The 19,214-nt window shown below is 40.6% G+C and overlaps 1 protein-coding gene across 1 annotated transcript in view; it reads right to left on the bottom strand.

Annotated features, from left to right (window-relative positions):
• Positions 1-1,681: 1,681 nt before the first annotated feature.
• The window catches only part of Ppa (F-box and leucine rich repeat protein partner of paired), a 70,048-nt gene continuing 52,515 nt past the window's right edge, over positions 1,682-19,214 (bottom strand). The window contains exon 2 of the mRNA XM_077412562.1: positions 1,682-7,715. The gene's annotated coding sequence lies outside the window, so the exon portion shown is untranslated. The remainder of the gene's footprint in view (positions 7,716-19,214) is intronic.

Genomic DNA, 19,214 nt, shown 5'->3' with positions numbered 1-19,214 from the left:
GGACGTTAATTTGCGTCGTTCGCTCGCGAGATTTTGCCTTTGCGAATTTTTGATACGGGCTAGTCGCAAAAATTTTAGCTCGTCCGGCGAGCTCTTCGTGAGGAAATAGGCTACAATGTTGCGCGTTTTTACGGTCTATTTTCAAGGAACACGTAGATTTGTAAAAACCTAATTAAGCTTGTAGAAACTATTCATCCTACAGTCGCGCCAACGCCAGACCCTTTGCCTGTCGCTTTTACAGTCTAATGCATCCGAGTGATACCGATGCGCAACTGACGTTCTTCAATTCTGTACGATATTGAGTTAGAAGAGGAGAGGCAGAATCTTATTTTATATTTTACTGTCGCATCTCGTTTCCGGGCAAAAGTACATAACAAAATTAGCTCCGGCATTTTTAATATAATTTCGAAATGGAAGAACATTCGGGCACTCTACCCTAAATCCTGCACACCCGCGTGACAAGTTTTATCGATCTTACCCCTTACGGAAAAATCGCGAGAAGCGAACATTGTAAACTCCGATTTTACATCCCCAACCAAGGAGACGCGCGGGTTAAAGTTAAAAACTCGAAATCACGGAAATTTTTCGACGGATTTCTTTGTCGCTCGTTTCTCTCTCTCCCTCTCTCTCTCTCTTTCTCTCGATTGATTCCCGCTGTGCGTGACTTCTATTCGTAAACGACCGTGTGTGTCACCGTAAAGATCGCGTATTTTGACACGTTAGGGTTTTACCTCGCGACTGCGTAGCGTAAAATACATGATACTTATTTTATCAACACAGCGCAACTTTCTGGAAATTGAAAAATTTAACGCGCACGAATGGCGCATGCTGTATCCTACTCTAATAAATTTCTCTCTTTCCTTTGAATTTTGGATTATCCGCGACGCGCGAGCTCGCGTATATATAAACGCACACACGCTCATTGTCAGATGCACACGTATACGCGCTCCACCGCGTTGTTATTGTTATGCTATATAGCGAGCGAGCGCGCGGCCGTGTAAATAGGAGCGCGCGTACGCTCTAATGGAAATAATATTCCGGCTCGTAATGAAATTATGTTTTCCTATGATCGATCAGGTATGCGCACGACGTTGCCCGAGTGACGATTGTGTTTGTCGCGAGAGAAGTTTACTTGGTCCGAAAGAGACAAATTATTCCCGATGTTTATCTCGCGCTCTCCGCAAACCGCGGATCGTAATCGAAATACAGCCGGTGATTTTTTGAAATGCCCGTTTATACAAATACACCGTTTCATCGATTTAAACTGATTTTACGCGAGCAGCGTCCGAGGATTGACGAAAGAAGTGAGGCTTGCGAAATTTTGAAATCCGCTTCTGTTAGCGAGAATAAAATAATCACACGAAATTTGAATATTTTTTTCTCAAAATACAATAGAAGTTATAAAATTTAAAATAAAAAAAAAATCGACGTTGAAGCTACCATCGCGGCATAATATTATGAATTCATTTAATTTTGTTAAATGCTATTGCACCGGCAATACGGTAATTAGGGGAAACAATTTCGGCGAAAATAAATTAACGCAAAGCAGTGCGTATACGAATATATTTTTTCGTACATGTTAATATTGTAAAAAATGAAATAGTGACTTTTATGAATTCCATCTCTATTTCCCTTTCTCTTTCGATCCGCAGGTACCTAGGAACCGACGCGGAACTAAATTATAAACAGGAGAATTCAATGGGGGAGGACGGCGAAGCGACGTCGCGTTTGAATATTCCCTTCCCGAGTCGAGGAAGGGAAAGACCGGCTTGCCAACCCCTTCGTTCCGCGTGGCTGCGGAATCAGCAAACGAAAACGTTACGGATAACTATTTATATTTTATATATTTATCTATAGTCTTATACTCTTAAGATTCGATGAAAAAAAAACATATAAGGCTTGTAGTTTATAGTCGTTACATGAATCTCAACTGTATCAGGGGAGACACTCGGAAGTTTCGTATCTTGAGATACAGACGGCTTAATAAATATTTCGATTAGAAATCAATTGAGAGTATGTCCTCAGCTGATTGTAGAATTAAAATATTGCTCGAATATCGCGAAAAGTGATGAGACATCTACAAGATCTTGCGATATTAAATATTAAACAATTTGTTTCAAGGTTTCAAGTAATGTAAAAAGCACATCAGTAAATATAATACATGAAGGTAGATAAACTATGAAAAAACTAGGATTTATTTGTTATAAAAATGATCAATAATTATTAGCGCGTTTTTCATTAATTAAGTATGCTATCTGACAATAATATATTTCCTGTGCGTCTTTTATTTGTGTTTATAAAATATAAAAAAGAATCTCTAAATATATATATATTTTTGTGCCCTAGCTTATATAATATTTAATTCTGGCAGCACATATGAAGAGGCCAAACATATATACACATCTCACATTCTATTAAAAATATATTTAGAAAGGGGAAAATGAAAGTAATACACAACTAAATTAACAATTTTACTGTGAGGGATAATTTATTTTTATTTCGCATAAATCCGCCATAAATCATACGGTGTAAATAAATATCTCTTGTTCCAATCTTCATTATCCATGAAATATAAACGCCATAAAGAAATTGAAGTAAAATTGTTATATTCTAAAAATGCATCACAACATCCGCTTCTATATCTAGCGTAATTTTATTTTGAAAATTATATCCATTATAATCCACACATAGTATAAAAATTTATATTAAAAAAATATAATTAAAATTTTATTAATATATTATATCTTTATATATATATAGTGTTCTCAATCGAAGTTTCTTGACGAATTTTACTCGCGCTTGACAATTCACGTATGTGTTCAATAAATTGATGGTTACACGATTTCTAAAATAAAATATTTCCAAGATTCATCAATATTTGTTGATATTTGTGTTAATCTGTTCTAGCCTGTCTATTCTAAAGTAATAAATCTCTGCAATGCAGTAAGATATAATATTCATCTATATTTTTATATTTTTAACTTGATATATACACACTTTTACAAACACGCATATTGTATAGGTACATGATATAATTCTCATACAGATCTATTACTTTAATAAAATTAAAAAAAAATATGTCACTCACCGATGCGACACGCAGCGGCGGAGTTGTGACTAGATTGAAACTGTAAAACAGAAAAATATATATGTAAATTGTAACAATGCCCGGAATAATTAATATCTAAAAGAATAAAATTGTTGCCTGCACATAAAATAATTATAAATAATAACTCTGCAAGTAACAAATAAAATAACGAAAAAAAACTAATAATTGGATAAATAACAAATTAACACAAGAAAGAGTCTCGAGATAATGAAATTAATAAGTGACAAGTCAAAAGTGGCTTTGAGAGTTCAACGCAGTTGACGGTGCGTAAGTTGACGTTACATCGATCTTTAATAAGATACATAACTATAAATCGGACGTTTTAACTCCGTTTTGAGCCATCTTCAGCAGTATAACAACAAAATCGAAATGATTTTACGTTCTTCGGCGAGAAATAAGTAACGGCGGGTACCTTCAAATTTTGGTCGTCTAAAAATAGCGTGATTTTCTGCGAGGAAATCCAAGTAAAACTTGGCTAATGATCATAGTTTTATTACATAATCAAAATCAAAATGACAGTCATAACTTGAGCGAAAAGAGTCCCCTTTTTACTTATCACTTGTTAGAAATGAACTAGTTTCAAGGTCGCTCGATGCCTCCCAGACCTTCTTCTCCTCTTACAATTCGTTTGCTGCACTTGACGACGCAACACACGCGAGAGCATGATTAATTACGACCGCGCGTACTAATCATCGGAATAGGATAATCGCACGGCACTTTGCACACGGCATTCTCGTGACGTTAATCGCGAACGACGCACACTTTATTATTGAACACCGCGACGGAGAAATAACGCGAAAAAAAAATACAAAGCTCTATGCCCGATCCGCTCGACACCCGCGAATCCCGCCCAGCGAAACGTCGAACGTTTGACGATTTGCGTATTACTCTGCGCTCTCACAATCGCCGACAATCGGTCCGAAAATGACGCAAATTCAAAGCGCGTTTTACGAGATACATTCGAATTGTTAAAAAAATTATTATATCGCCCGCATTTACTGATATGATGCAATAAACAGTAATCCGTGACTCGCATCCCTTATTGTCTCTTCGATTTGGTGAAATGAAACAAATTGCACGAAATACTTGCTTCGATAAAAGAAATGATGAATTTACATTCGTTAATCGTGGGAGATAATTAACACGTTGGTCTACCGAGCGCGTTCGGTATATCCCTTACCGTGCACGCCACGGTAGAATTCCCATTGTCATAAACATATAATGATGAAATATCGTGTAATATGATTAAATAAGACTATATTTTCTGGGATAACGCGCGGAGTAACGCACTTCACATTGTTAACTAGCTATTTATGAAGAAAATAATTATTATTCTCGACAGCTATTTATGTTATTCAAAATTCTGTAAGCGTCGTAACGTTCGATGTTAATGATAAATATTCAATAATAAAATTTTATATGACATTTTATTATTTATAAGCGTTTTAAAAAATCATAATAGCGCCGATCAATGACTATCAGGGCTAAAAGGCGCCAGTTACAAATGCCCATTTAAATTCGTCGCATACTTCGAAATTTGATTTATGCCACTTTGATAACAATAACGACTCATATACGTTAACTTTAAAGAAGACTAACGCGAAAACGCGTTAATGTATATGGATGCGAGGCGAATAATTTGAGTTACGCGAAATTCACGACTCCGTTCGTGTTTCGTTCGCGCGTATCCCACCGGGATAATACGATGTAACGCGAAGTAATTTCGCGGCTTTTAGATTTCAATTTTTGCGTTACGCGGAATTAGCGAGGGAGGAGGGAACGGAACAAGCGCTTTGTTCAACTCTTAACTAATATTTTCTTCCACAACGATGCGCTTTCTCGCGAATCGTCATTATTAAAAGGACAAACTTATTATTAGAAAAGAAATTAGATAAGGTGAGAAAAAAATGTTTGGTAATAAATATTTTGCTTCGTGATTTTTGTTAGAGGGGAAGAAGGAGGTAAAGCGATTTGTATAAAAAGCGAAAATTTGAAAAAATGAGCTTTTTGAAACAAGTCGCACTTTAGAATTTGCACCCCAAGGATTAAAGTTGCATGGATTAAAGTCGAAACATGAACCCGTCTTACCTTCTCCTCCCTCCACCTCCGCCGTTTTTCGAAATCAGGCGAGATCATTTGTCGTGACGGAGGAGATAATCGTTTTCCCTTTTTTTTCCGAAGCGAATGCAAATCACAGGGAGAGGAAAAGTGTAGAGGAGAGACAAAGACAGAGAGAGAAAGAGAAAGAGAGAGAGAGAGAGAGAGAGAGAGAGAGAGAGAGAGAGAGAGAGAGAGAGAGAGAGAGAGAGAGAGAGAGAGAGAGAGAAAGAGGGTGGAGGCGCGCGTAGCGCGGAGAAAATAAAAACTCGCTTTAAAGGGGATGGAGTCACGCGCGAGCGCACGCTCTCTCTCTCTCTCTCTCTCTCTCTCTCTTCCCTGAAGATCAAAGAAAAAAAAGAACCGCGCAACGAGGTTTTGTGTACTTTTTAAAGTTAATCCAGTGCGCGTGGGTCGCCGGCCTTCCGTTTCGGAGCGGGCGGAGAACGCGAAAATCGGTTTCGGTGTTAAACGCACACTCCTTTTTTCCTTTTTCTCTCTTTTTTTTTCGTTGCGTGACCGACAGACAGATAGACAGACAGACAGCCAGCCAGCCAGTGCGCAGTGACGTTTTCGTAACAAAGCCCCGGTTTCGTTCGTCCGCCCTAATGAAATATCATTTATTCACGGAATTTAGATCCGGTGTGTGGTTCCGTCTCTCTCTCTCTCCCTCCCTCTCTCTCTCTCTCTCTCTCTCTCTCTCTCTCTCTCTCTCTCTTTCCCTCTTTCTGTCGCAGTGTACGCACAGATTATTTTGGGATGTGCACGCAACGAGCGGAATCTCGCGTACTTTTCGCTGATAATTTATTAAATACGTTCTACAACTTCTCTCTCTCTCTCTCTCTCTCTCTCTCTCGCGTAAAAACAATTATAATATTGAAGAATGTGTTAATGGTGCCCTAGAAAATGTCGATGTCAGCGGCGTGGTTTAAGGTGACGCGTCAAACTTTCACAGGACTGATCTGTAATATCATTACACGTTATAAAGTAAATACGTGTATAACAGAGAAACAATATACAGGCGATGCAGAATTAATGCATTATTTATTTTGTAGCGAGGTCCTTAACTTTCTTGGACTAACACACGGGGAGACTTGTAAAATCTGTTGGAATTGTTGGAAAACGTGTTTTGGAAATATTTGAAGCAGAGTATAATAAATTTTATGTGTATAATATTTCTCTTTCAAAAAATATTTCGCTATAATGAAAGAGTTAACGCGATGCTTTTGACATTCTTAAGCGGTATTTTCGCGAATTAATAAAATCGCCCGGTGTGCGACTGGAAAAAAAATGCGTATCTTGCCCTATACGTGCGTGTTTCTAGGTCTCGTGTATTCCTGAACGGTTGCACAACGGTAGCGCGCCGATGATAAATATAGCCGTTGCTTTCTTGCTCTCTTTATCAAACTGCACGTCAACTTGCATAATATGCAACGCAATGAAATGAATTCCGGGTGACCTTATTACACGTTCACTCGGCGACCGGCCACTCGATATAATTTTAATTTCGATCGTAATATTTATTTATTTAACGCCGATGATAAACCTTGTATATCATCTACTTAAACCACTATCCTGTGTACATTCTATTTTAGAAAGTATACGTTCACTACAACTAGGATATCGTAGGAATATCATTGAAAGTTTCCAAATTTAGTCCTTTTTTGAAAGAAAAGATTATTCTGACGTTACAACAAGTTAATTTGTAGGTTCAATGCAAATCGAAAGATTATTTTTACAGTGACATAATGTCAACAAAATCCATTATAAAAACGATTATAAATCATTTTCGATGATCACTTAAAAGCGTAGAAAAAGATAGAATCGCATATTTATAGCTTATTCAATCATTTGGATAAATTATTTTCACGGATCTCCGTCTTAAAAACCTGTATTTAAAAAATCAATCCATTTTACGATTCAAATAAAAATCTTTGATTCTTTTATAAAAGAATTCGTATATTAGCTTCTACTTATTAACTCAATTAATAGTCAATATATTAAGGTATACGGACTTAATTAAAATTAATAAGAGCTTTGCTGCCGAATAAAAAAAAACCCTCTCTCCGTATGTGTGCGTATAAGTTATGCGTGGTGTGGGGATACGAAGGGCGAGATGTAGTTGTGTGGGATATGAAAATATGAGATGCGGAATGTGAGGTATGAAGATGTGGGCTGTGAAGTGTGGAGCGCGGGGACGTGAGACGCGTGGATATGGAGATATGAGGAAGTATGAGGCACGGGGTGTGAAATGTCAGGCTATAGATTTGATTATGCAATCTTTTCAAAAGAGGATTTTACTTTGAGCCTAAACAATTAACATTGATTTTCTAATAATTCAATATTTGATTGTATAAAATATAACGTGATTAACGTGAAATTCAGAGCGAAATGCAGAAGAGCGTGACTAAAAGAAAACACGCCGACGGTAAAATTAATTGAAATTTATCACTCATCATTTCGCGATATCCCTCGACGTTCCCCAATGCATCTTCCGCTGCAATCACATCTGAAACAGTAGTCGGAAGCGATTCAGGAGCTTTCCTGTGTGTCGTCCCACGTCGATTGCACTCCTCATGTAATGACATAATACACTCACGACGAGAAATTCACCGACTTGCGACGAATTTAACAAATTTAATAATTTAACAATTATATATCCAATCATTAACAAAAATGTATCGGTAAAACAAAATTTGCGAATTTGATTAAGAAAATTTTTTATATTTTATATGATTTTATTTCATACACAATGTATTTCCGACATAAAATTTGAGTTTGTTTAAAAAATAGTTATAATTGAAGAGAGAGAAAGTGAAGGAGAATATGAATAAAACTAGGAAAGCAAAAGAAAAAATATAAATCGCGAAATCTATTAATGCGTTCGGAATACTCCGGAATAATTACAGTTTTCAAAATGTTTGGATTTCCACGAATTTAACTCTATGAAATTCGTAATTTCTCGCGTGTGACACGAATATTATTTCGTAGAAAATTAGAATCCGGAAAAATGAACAAAACTATTGAAATCTAAAATTGCGAAATCTGTTAATGCGAAATAATCGAATTTCTAATTCAAGTAATTACTTCATAAGGTATGATGCGATAGTTTTAATGTTAAAAAAAGTTTATGCTGAAAATCATCAGGAATATGCGTGCATATGTGAATAAGTGATATAAGTTAACAATAACAAATTATATTTATATTTTTAAATTATTATCTTATACGTTATATATATATATATATATATATATATATATATAAAACGTGTATATATATATATATGTATATATGTATATATATATGTATATATGTATATGTATATATATATAACGTATATATATATATATATATATATATATATATATATATATATATATCAGTGATGAGCACAAAGCCGAGTATAAAATGAGATATTAAAAGGAGGAAGACAAACATCGTAACAACGGATGAACGATAATACGCAGCAGCAATGGCGGTGGGACGCCCTACGAGAATATCTTCCGATAATAATTAACGTATTCGCGATAACGTACTTAATTCCCGAGCAGAGTCAGAGTGGATATTTTTTCAGTCATACCATTCTATTTGCCTAAGAGAAATTCTAGAATTTACACAAAGCTGCAACAGCATTTCGCATTATGAAGATATTTCGTATTATTTTAATATCCTTGTATTTTACGGGGTAAAAACGTTGCTTTATCGCAATTCCTATTTTTTTCCCCCCGCTCCGGAAAAGATGGAGCCTCGAAATTAGGCAGATTCGACAAAGCTTTTCGTTGGAAATATACTTCTCTGAAAATACTGGCTCTCGAATTTTTCCTATTTTCTTGTGTCTTTAAAGTTTCGTATCCCGAAGCGGAGGAAAATGGAATTGCGCCGCTGTTAAAATAGCGCCCTTCTCTTCCCCTCCACACCTCCCCCAACCCTCCTTCCCCCCATTTATAATGCGGACTCTCGCCATTCGCCCCGCGGAGAGGGAGAGCAAAAACAGAGCGAGCGGAGCAGGAGAAAGAGGAAATAAAAACGCACGACGCGCAGAAATTTTTGTGCCCCAGCGGCGGCGTCGCATCGGCGACCGATCGGAATTAGGAATGCTGGCCACGTATCGAAAGTTCGCGACGAAGATTAAAGCGCGCACGTTGCCGAATTTCGTGGCAACGATTCGTCGCGTGCATCACCGAAAAATCACGCCATTTGTCGCGTCTAGTTAGGGGCTAAAATACGACGAAATAAAAGAATACAACATATATATAATTATTTATATAATTATATAAAATGCGGTTCTTCAATTTTATTAGATTTAATTTCGCTCATTTTGTTTGTTTCTTGCGTATACTGCGGCTCTAATATTTATTTTTTTACATATATGTAACGCTTAATTTATTACACTGAAGATGGCCTAATGTCAGACTGAAACGTTTGTCAATTTTTGACTAATTAAAGATTACGACACTGACATCTTGTGCGATCTTGTTGCGGCTCTGTGCCCTTTTCAATTTATTTATTGATATATGTAATTATTATTCATCCCTCTCTTATTTCTATTCCGTCATTTTATATGCATAAAATGGTGGAATAGAAATAAGTGAGGGATGAAAATGCGGCAAGAAAGAGAATTAAATATTATTATTAATTAATATATAAACCTTTATAACGTATATATCTGTTCCTCTTTTCAATTTTTACTATGATACGATCAAAAAAAAGGCCGCAAAACTATAATAGCTCGTCAGTCCTGTATATACCTTCCGCGTCGGAGCCACTCTCGCTCTTGCCTCCCGATTATAATTTATCTCGTATGTATTTGAATTGAGAAACGTATACTTAAAAGCCATTCGCGCGCGCGTTGCCCGGCAGAATTATTGCTCCAAGATCGATCGGCCCATGCGGAATTATCGCCCCGAAATCGCTATTACGACGAGGTGCGTTGAGAATCGAAGCGCGCGCGCGCGCGCGCGCGCGCGACCGGGGAATGTGCCTCGAATTGCGAGCGCGCAGCCAATCGCGCGCGTGCCCGTCGTCCGCGATTATTACTTTTTATATATCAGCCGTTATTACGGCACGCTCGCGTCAAGTTGCCAATCGGCAAACGGTTGCACCGGCAGTTACCAGCGTATAAACAGCGGCGGGGTCGAACTCCGCTTCTCGCGCGCGCGGCGCGCAGAGGATCGCATCTTGAATATTAAGATCGGACGCACCTCCGATTTTTCCTCGCGGCTCTCCCACAGAGTCCAGTAGTCCACAGGCGGATAAAATTTCGAAAAAGCCGGTCAGCTACGCGTAACATATTATTACGTCATCGTATCGATTGGGCAAACAATTTTTAACGCTCGGCACGGTGCGGCGCGGCGCGCGAGGTGTCGTAAATTCCAACGTATTTACGCCAGTGGCGAGCACGTTGCACAAAAGTAAAAACGTAACGGAGAGAAACAAGCGACGCAACGCTACGCGACTCGCTAACCTTCGCGCCACATGTTCCCGATCGTTCGCCCCGAAAAAAAAGGAGGTGCGCGCGCGCGCGCGCGAGAAAGAGCGAAAGAGCGACGTCCGGTCCGGTGCGGCGGGGCGCGGCTGTAGAGGGGAGACATCAGGCGGAATAGATGAGGGACCGGGGAACACGAGCGAGGAAAAAAGACAGTCTTGCGCGCCCGATGGGGGTACTTTCACCTGCCGGCCCTTAAGGTCCCGGCCATGCGACGGCGGCGGCGAGATACGAGAATATCGTGGTGACTCGGCGAAATTCGTGAAACCCTTTCGCTCAAGGGTGCCATGCCGTGCCGCTGTCGGCAACGACAGGCGGCACGGAGAACGTTAGGGTCTGGACAATTTAAATGTATCCCGTACCGTTTTTTTCAGCGCTTATCAGGAGCAACGTTTTTAGCCCTCCTCGCGATTTTAAAAAAAAAGCGAGAAATATTGAAAACGAGGCGTCCAACGCTTCGCGATCACATTCCAGCTGGAAATGGCGAACGTGACGCGCGCGAGAGGGTTGCGTCGCCCTTCCGGCGTAATTACTTATATGCCACGTAAGCGTGCAGGAAGAGAGAGAGCGTACGTCGATCTTACCCCGACGTGCGACAGTCGGTGTCGGACCGTGTGTCCGCGCCAGTGAACACGCCGCGCGCGTGACGCCGAGACGGCGAGACACCCGGCTGGCGAGTCCGCGCTCCGCGCCCAAAATCGCAATTGTCGGGTGGACACGCGCGTTCCCCTCTCCGTTTCACGTAACACCTTGACTCGTTTCGCCGTTGGAGAACGAAGCGGAGATGAATCGGCTCGCCGACCGGTCCGCGGTCCGGAGCCGCACAATTACTCGGAACAAAAATCATCGACGACCTCCATCGCCCCGCTCGATGACTCATCTCCTCGCGCGATCGGCGCGGAGAGTTCCGTGGAACGCGCGCCGGAAACGTCGCGGACTTGGCCGGCGCCGCGCGGGTTAATTCAGCGTTATCCGCTTTAACGGAAAGAAGGTTGATACGTTCCCTTTAATATATACAACATAAAAAGTTTCACGACGAATAAAGCGACCGGGGGAGTGGGAACGAGCAAGCGCGGGAGGGTATGGGGAAGCGCGAGCGCGGCGGCGGAGTGGGAAGTGGGAAGCGGGCGCGGGCGCGGAGCGTGAGTCGCAGTGGCGGCGGCGGCGAGTGGGAGCGAGAGCGAGCGAGGGTGGGCCGCGGCGCGCGAGGGAGATGCCGGCTGCATCGGCCGCGCGAGCGAGATGCCGCGCGCGGCCGCAAAGATTTCGTCCGCGCCGGCGATCGGGCGAAGCGACGGCCGCGTCGTTTCCGCGCGATCGGCGGGCGCGACGACGGGATCATCCTCGAGGATCGTCGACGACGCGAAGATCGGCGACGCGGCCGCGACGCCGCGGGGCCCGGCGTCGCCGAGACGACGCGGCGGTCCGCTGCAGGCCCGGACAATAGTTATCCGGCCGGCGATGCCGAGCGACAAGGAGATCCGCCGAGGAGCGGCGTCGGGCGCGGTCGGTGCGGGTGCGGGCGGGACAGCCGTCGCCGTGGCAGGGTGAGAGGGCGCGGGGTGGGGCGGGGGGCGCGCGAGCACGAGCGCGAGCGAGAGAGCACGAGGCGAACGGGCAGAGACGATGGCTCCGGGCCACGGCGGCGTTCATATTGTCCGCGCACCGCCGCGGGCGCGCGCCGGCTGGAATTTCGGGAGTGCGCGCAAAAAGAAAATTTCTCTCTGGTTCGACGTGGCCGGCCGCGGCCGACATTCTCAGAGAGAAGTTTCTTTTTTCGCGTCGCCCGCGTGAATTCTGCAAAAATCCCGGCCCGCCGTGCGACGGTCAATTCCTTTCCCGGCCGGCCGGGTCTCGTTTATTTTTGCATTTTAAGGCATTGAAGAAAAGAAAATGTTAAAAAATAGGAAAAAGCGAGCGCTCGGGCATAGGGTGGACCGGCGAGAGGGCGGTCCGGAGGTATAGGTGGAGGCGGCGGACCGGCGATATAGGGGCAGAGGGGGATGAGGGCAGAGGGCCGGGGACAGGGAATGGGGAAGATGTGCACAAAAACGTACCGACGAACGTACAATGAAGCAAAAAGGGGCACCTAACCTACCGGCGCGGAGTTGAAGTCTCGTAGGCCCAGAAAAGAGTAGTTGGAGATGAAAAAAGAGAAAAAGAGAGAAAAAAGAGAGAGAGAGCGAGAAGGTATGGAACGGGGCGGTAGCCGGCGCGCGAAGGGCGAAGGAGCGTGGCGAAGGGAACCCGTCCATCCATAGACGGGTTAGTCCGGAGAATTCTTCAAAATGTAGCTGCCAATCGCGGACGAAGAGGAGCGCGCGCACGAATTGACGCTCGCTCGCGTTCCCGCAACGGTGACGTAAGAACACGGACGTATTTCGACCGTGGACAACGCGACGCCGCGCGCTTGTTGGAATTTTGGAAAGATATACGTCACCTAGACGTTACAGTATTGTGCGTATCGAGCGCGACTCCGGAAATTCGCGCGAGCCTGCCACTTCGATCGGACGACGGCGCCGTCGAAAGAAGCGGTTTCCTACGGCGGGGGCGGGGGTGTCTCTCACCACCGCCGCAAACGAGATCTCGATGATGGATCCCTGCATAATTTGCGGATAGAGAAAGGGGAGAGGGTGATACGTTCCTCAGCGAACATTTCGTTGGAAGTCCCCATTACTCGAACGCGTAACGGCGTTGACAAAACGGATCTAGTTGCGCGTCAAAACGAGTAATGCGATTGCCATATAGGTCATAGGCCAGGAGGGGAGATTTCGCCAGGCTTAAACCCGCGTTTGTTAAACCCGATGTGTTAGAAACTTAAAATACATTAAATTACAAGCCGCGCCTGCGAGAAACACACTTTTAATCCCAAGCTTATACACGTATCTTCGTATATCTCTCCCACGACCATGTTTGTCTCGCATCTCTTCTGTTTTTAAGGTATATCTGCAGGACGGCATTATCCCGCACCCGTCTCGGAGGAACCCTGTATAAGGTTCATCGCGGACACCGGGGGTAAGCACATCTCGTTGCTTCCGGCGTGTCTCAGCGTTTCGGTCTTCGGTCTCGCCAAGTGTATTTCAGTGTATCCTCTCTTTCGTGGCGTTATTACGTACGGTTAGCGTATATCCCTCCCCCCGTCTCTCTCACCGTCGTCGTACGGTTTTCGAGATAGCGCGTTTCGAGTTTTCACGTATAGCGCGCGTGCACGCGTATGTGCATATACGACATATACATATATATACGTACGGCGGAACTGTCGAAACGCAGGGCGGAACGCTATTCTCTAGCTTTGGCGTTCTCCTCGCCGGGCAATAAGTACGTATATATTAACGCTGTGCGGAGTTAATGGAAATGAGAGACAGACGCGCGCAAAGAGATGGAGCGGGACGGATAACTGGAGAGAGGAAGGGACAGAGAGACGCGGATAGAGACCGAGAGACCGAGAGAGGGAGAGAGCCGAGAAACGAGAATTCCACGAAATATATCCGCCGATGTGCGGGAGCCGCGCGTGAGCGTCCGAGTGACGTAAGATCCATAACGGACGAGCCCGCGGCGTGCATGCTCCGAAGCGGCGCGGCGGCAGGAGCGCCTTTTTCCACTACGCTCTACGCTTGAAATCGAATCGCTCATTCCACGAAGGACTATTCCGAAAATGTCGAAAATGAGTTTTCGCTGTACATGGCTCCAGCTTGTTGATGTAGGAGATATATATATATATATATATATATATATATATAGGAAAAGATAAATAGATTAATACGCTCGCACTCTGAAACAGTAATTTCACAAGCGTTGGGTGTTTGACATATATAAAATTAATTACACATAGACGAAGAACGCGCAGAATTAAAAGGTAACGTTAACGTACAAAAGGTGTACAGGAAAGTGTAGGAAGACAAAGGAGGAAGAATTTTAAGAAAGATATTGCATTATAATCATTCCATGCCAATAAGGAATTATAAATTACTGCCATGACTTTAAAATTATTTACTGCATCTCGAATTTTGAGAGGAAGCTTGTTCCGTAAGAAATAGAAAATACGAGACAGAAGAAGAGAGATATTTTTTAATAAAAGTGACAAACGTTTTAAAAAAAAATTCGAATTTTATTACATAATTATACTAATTTGCTTCTATTTTTAAATTAAAACGCAAAGATTTTTTTTAGAGGATTGTATTTTCCAAAATGCCAAATTTATTTACCAGATCGTGTTCCATAAGATGGATTTATTATAATATTCGCCACAAATATGATATATATCTGGATACAATTTTACCTGCTAGAAACAATTAGAAATAAAAAGAAACTTTTTTTTTAAGAAAAAGGAAATACCAATTGAACAGCAAAAAAAATTAGTTTCAGAACACTACGCGTACGGATATTTTTCACATACACAGCTAGTATTGTTTATCAATAAAGCAAATGTCGTGCAAAAAACGGCATAGATTTTATTTACATTCAATCTAAATCGCTTGTTCCCTAAAGGGATATTCTTGTGTATTTTTGCACGCCAGATTTTTTTTACGGCGTATGCGCAATATTGTTCTCCATTACATTTGCGTGGAAATCATTTTTGCAGCTTTATTTGGTTATTCGAGAAAAATCGGGCAAAAATTGCAGAATCCGTTAACTTCCATTATATCCGAAATTATCAGTTTACTATGTATAGTAAACAGATCGTGTTAGACTGACGCAATATATGTATCGTGTGTTTCCTATATTAGTTTACTGGGTAAAAGAATCGTCGATCATTTTATTTATACATGTACCTTTAATAAACAAATTTTATGATTAAATCGATGTAACGTATTGTTCGCGTATTTGTCTGTACACTTATTGTTAGTATACGATTTCTCGCTTAAAAATTGACATGTCCGATTAAATCGCCCTCGCTATTATTAAAGTTGAAATCTTATTGTTATTATATATTTGCGCGTTCTTTATCCACGACAATTTGTAGTCGTTCTGTGCTAACGAAAGTCTTTTATTTTATGCAACGTTTTCTGTCCATATATGTTATTCACACTCCTCGATATCTGTTGTTGCGACGCGACGACGCGACATTTTGGATACACTTTCAGCTTCGAAGCAACTTTACCCGTGCCGATAAACGCGTTACTCATGATAATTTCATGATAACTTTATCATTCGCTTTATCATGTGTATACTTTGAATCTCACGAACGCGACTCCCTCATATCGAGTTACGCAAGTCGTGAGTTAAATCGTAAACCATGCTGTATTAACTTTCGAGAAGAATTTAAACGTGTTTATTTTTTATGAAATAGCGACATATTAATTAATCGCGCATTATAATCTGGCGATGCGATAAATCGCCATTTTCGTGTCGAGTCCGTCGAAACATATCCGTCGAGACTTCGTCGCACAAAATAAATATTCGTAAGTATATATTCCAAAATAGGAAATAAACGCGTATAATATATGCATATTTCAGCTTAATGTGAAATACGTACGGCAAATAACATATTTGTATATTTCTATATCTATACAGAGTGGACTAAAATCGTATCAAAATGTTATTTTCATAAAATAATTATACAGAATGAAGGAAATAAATGGGGAAGTCTGCACAAAAGAGCGAGATATCATTATGTGATATCTTGTTCTTGTGACTTTCCATTATCATATCATAAACTCCGTCATCATATATCGTTTGTTATCATTAAAAAAACATATATGCAAGAAGAACTCAAGACGTGATTTATCTACACGTTCATGCCAGACTTCGAAAAAACAACGTCTTGCAATTGTAATACTATGCCTAAGGAAAATAAAATTGCGTACATTTATTAATACTTAATTTACACAATTTTATTTATTGAATAAAACATATAATTTAAATTATTCCCGTTTATTTATTATATATTTAAATTTAACTTTTTTCCGTTTTGAAATGGAATAAACTGTAAGACTAACTTAAACTTCTAGTTAGATCACTTTTCTTCATTTTGTTTTTTTTTTCATTTTCGACATTTAATTGAATTCGCTGCTCGTCTTGCTGGTTGCCAATGAAAGTCAGTTGTCGTCCATTGCGAGTCAAATCAAATCATGTCATCTTAATTATAAAATTTAAATATAAAAATTGTACCTGTTGTGAGTACGAGTGAAACATATATTTATCAGTATCACTTCCTTTCTACGTATGTTTACAACAAAAATATTGGTCTTCCACAATGATGTAAACACGTGATATTTTCTTTTAAATCGTTTTTTACATACTTGTGAATAAAAATGGCAGAAAATTAAATGTTTAAAAAATATTATATTTACGAAGCAACAGCTAATTTTAAATAATAAGAATAATAAAAAATGATCAGCGAATAGTATGCCGTGTAAGATTACGGCAGTATAGCACGATCTCGCAGCATATTTTCTCTAAATATTATTAAGTTTCAGACTTTAGAAATTTAATAATTAAAAATCGACAATGTTATCAAAAGGTTATTGTAAAATTTGTTAATACAGTTAAAAAGTATATATATATATGCCTCTCTATATTTATCTAACTTAAACAATATTAATCTATTTTAACTCAAACTGTACCTCAATATTGATGGAATATATTTCTTGTTATTCATGTGGTACTAGAATAACAACTTAATATTTTGTTACTAATGTATTTATTAGACAATATTTATAAGGCCTATTTGAGCAATTGTAACGCATCTTCAAATACGAATGTAAGTGTTTCTTAGAAAATATACTATCTGCTATTTCTCTTAAAAACGCAATTATTTATCACACAAGAAATATTAACCTTCGAAAAAAAAAACACCATTGTTCAGCTAGATTGTCATTTTGATCCACTGTGCGTCGTTTCGAGATGATTTCGTTACGTCACGATAAAGCTTCGATCTCTTTCCAGAGGAAATCATCGTTAGAAGCAGGGTCCCGGTTCCCCCTTGTTAAATTATTGGGGTCCAAGGGCAGTACGGACCACTTCCTTTTTATTGTCGGTCAGCTGTTGACTCTTTCTCGTACATTCGCATGCAGAGTTCCCCTAGTGTCACTGTTTCATAAAATATCGCCTGATAATTCTCAAGATACCGTGGGGATAGAAGATAGTCGCCTGTCTGTGTTCAGAAATTCCATACTATGTACGTTGCCCACGCTCAATCGATTTTGTCAGACCTAGCTTTTAATCAACGAATTTTCCGTATCTACTTTGGTAATGTTCAATTGAAGCGAGTTCAATTAGTTTGAGTACAATTAGTTATATATATATATATTACTTATATACATATATTCTGTGACTACGTCGCCAAATTTTATAAAGCGTGGGCTTTATACCTGGACTCGATTTTCTTCTCGGCGAAAAATTTCCAGACGAACCTAATTACGAATATATTCGACGTCGAAATTGCTCTCGCAAATTAAGTTCTCGCGGGTGCAACAAGATAAATAAGAATAACCTACCTTGGCACTCGATTAATTTTAAGTAGACTTAACTTCGACTTTACCTTAACAGAAAATTTCATTTGACGCTCAATCGTCGGGATATTGAATATTGGAAGTCGAGAAGTCGCGACGAGTGATGACGTACCAAATTTTAATGAAAGATCAACTCGAAACTCTCGCTCAAGAATCTAGCATTGAAAAATTCCATCCCGTGATATTCGATATTAATTATTTTCGTGCGTATAATGTTCTATTTATTATTGACTTCCTTCGTACATAAATATAACATTTAATGATATTAATTTCCACAATGTAAAAATACACGTTTCAAAAATATCGTCTACGATTATTAATATCTTCATCTGCATCTCTATAGCATCTTTTTAGAGCTCCTCAAACTGTCTCGTAGATTTCAGCCCGAAGCATCGATTTTCCGATAACGTACCTCACCGCGTTCAAGTTTTGGAGAAAGAGAGCGGACCACGATTACTCAGTTCTTGCTTTCGGCTATATGGAAATCAGAAAGATCGATAATACCTGCTCCGCCATCTCTATGTATGCAGATGCGTAAAATCGATTGCATTTACCAGATACTTATATGTAACGTTACGTTAATGTCGTCGCGGTTGCGCTTTCGCGCACGCACACGCACCTTTCGAAATCCTGATTAGTTAATGAAGTTAATAAGCGGTCGGGCGTGGCCCGTGGAACCCGATACGCGATAATGCAGGTAATGGCTATAATTTTTACTCGCCGCGTAGCGGTGGATTACGTTACTTTAATTAAACGGGGCGGAACGCTCGCGCGAGCGAAATGTAAGCGCGAATCTTTCGATATCGCGAATTCCTGATGCCGCTATGCCGTTCCATATTGTATAAAATGACCGATTTTACGGGTGCCCTTAGCGTGATCGATAATTGCGAGCGGTACTATCGACTCGGCGCCGAGAGCCGCCGAAGATTAATGTCTCGGCTCTTCGCAGCCCGAAACAGTAATCATCTTTTTATAATCGTACAGCTATATACATTTGTTTCTATAAAACCGCTTCGCATGTCCAGAGAAATGAGAAGGTAAGAACCGAAAAAGAGGAATAGAGAGAGT

Source organism: Temnothorax americanus, unplaced genomic scaffold (genome assembly GCF_048541705.1).
Source record: "Temnothorax americanus isolate GAGA-0224 unplaced genomic scaffold, ASM4854170v1 Scaffold30, whole genome shotgun sequence".
Classification (NCBI taxonomy): Eukaryota; Metazoa; Arthropoda; class Insecta; order Hymenoptera; family Formicidae; genus Temnothorax; species Temnothorax americanus.
The sequence above is the reverse complement of the archived record's forward strand: the minus strand, read 5'-3'. Positions and strand labels throughout refer to the sequence as shown.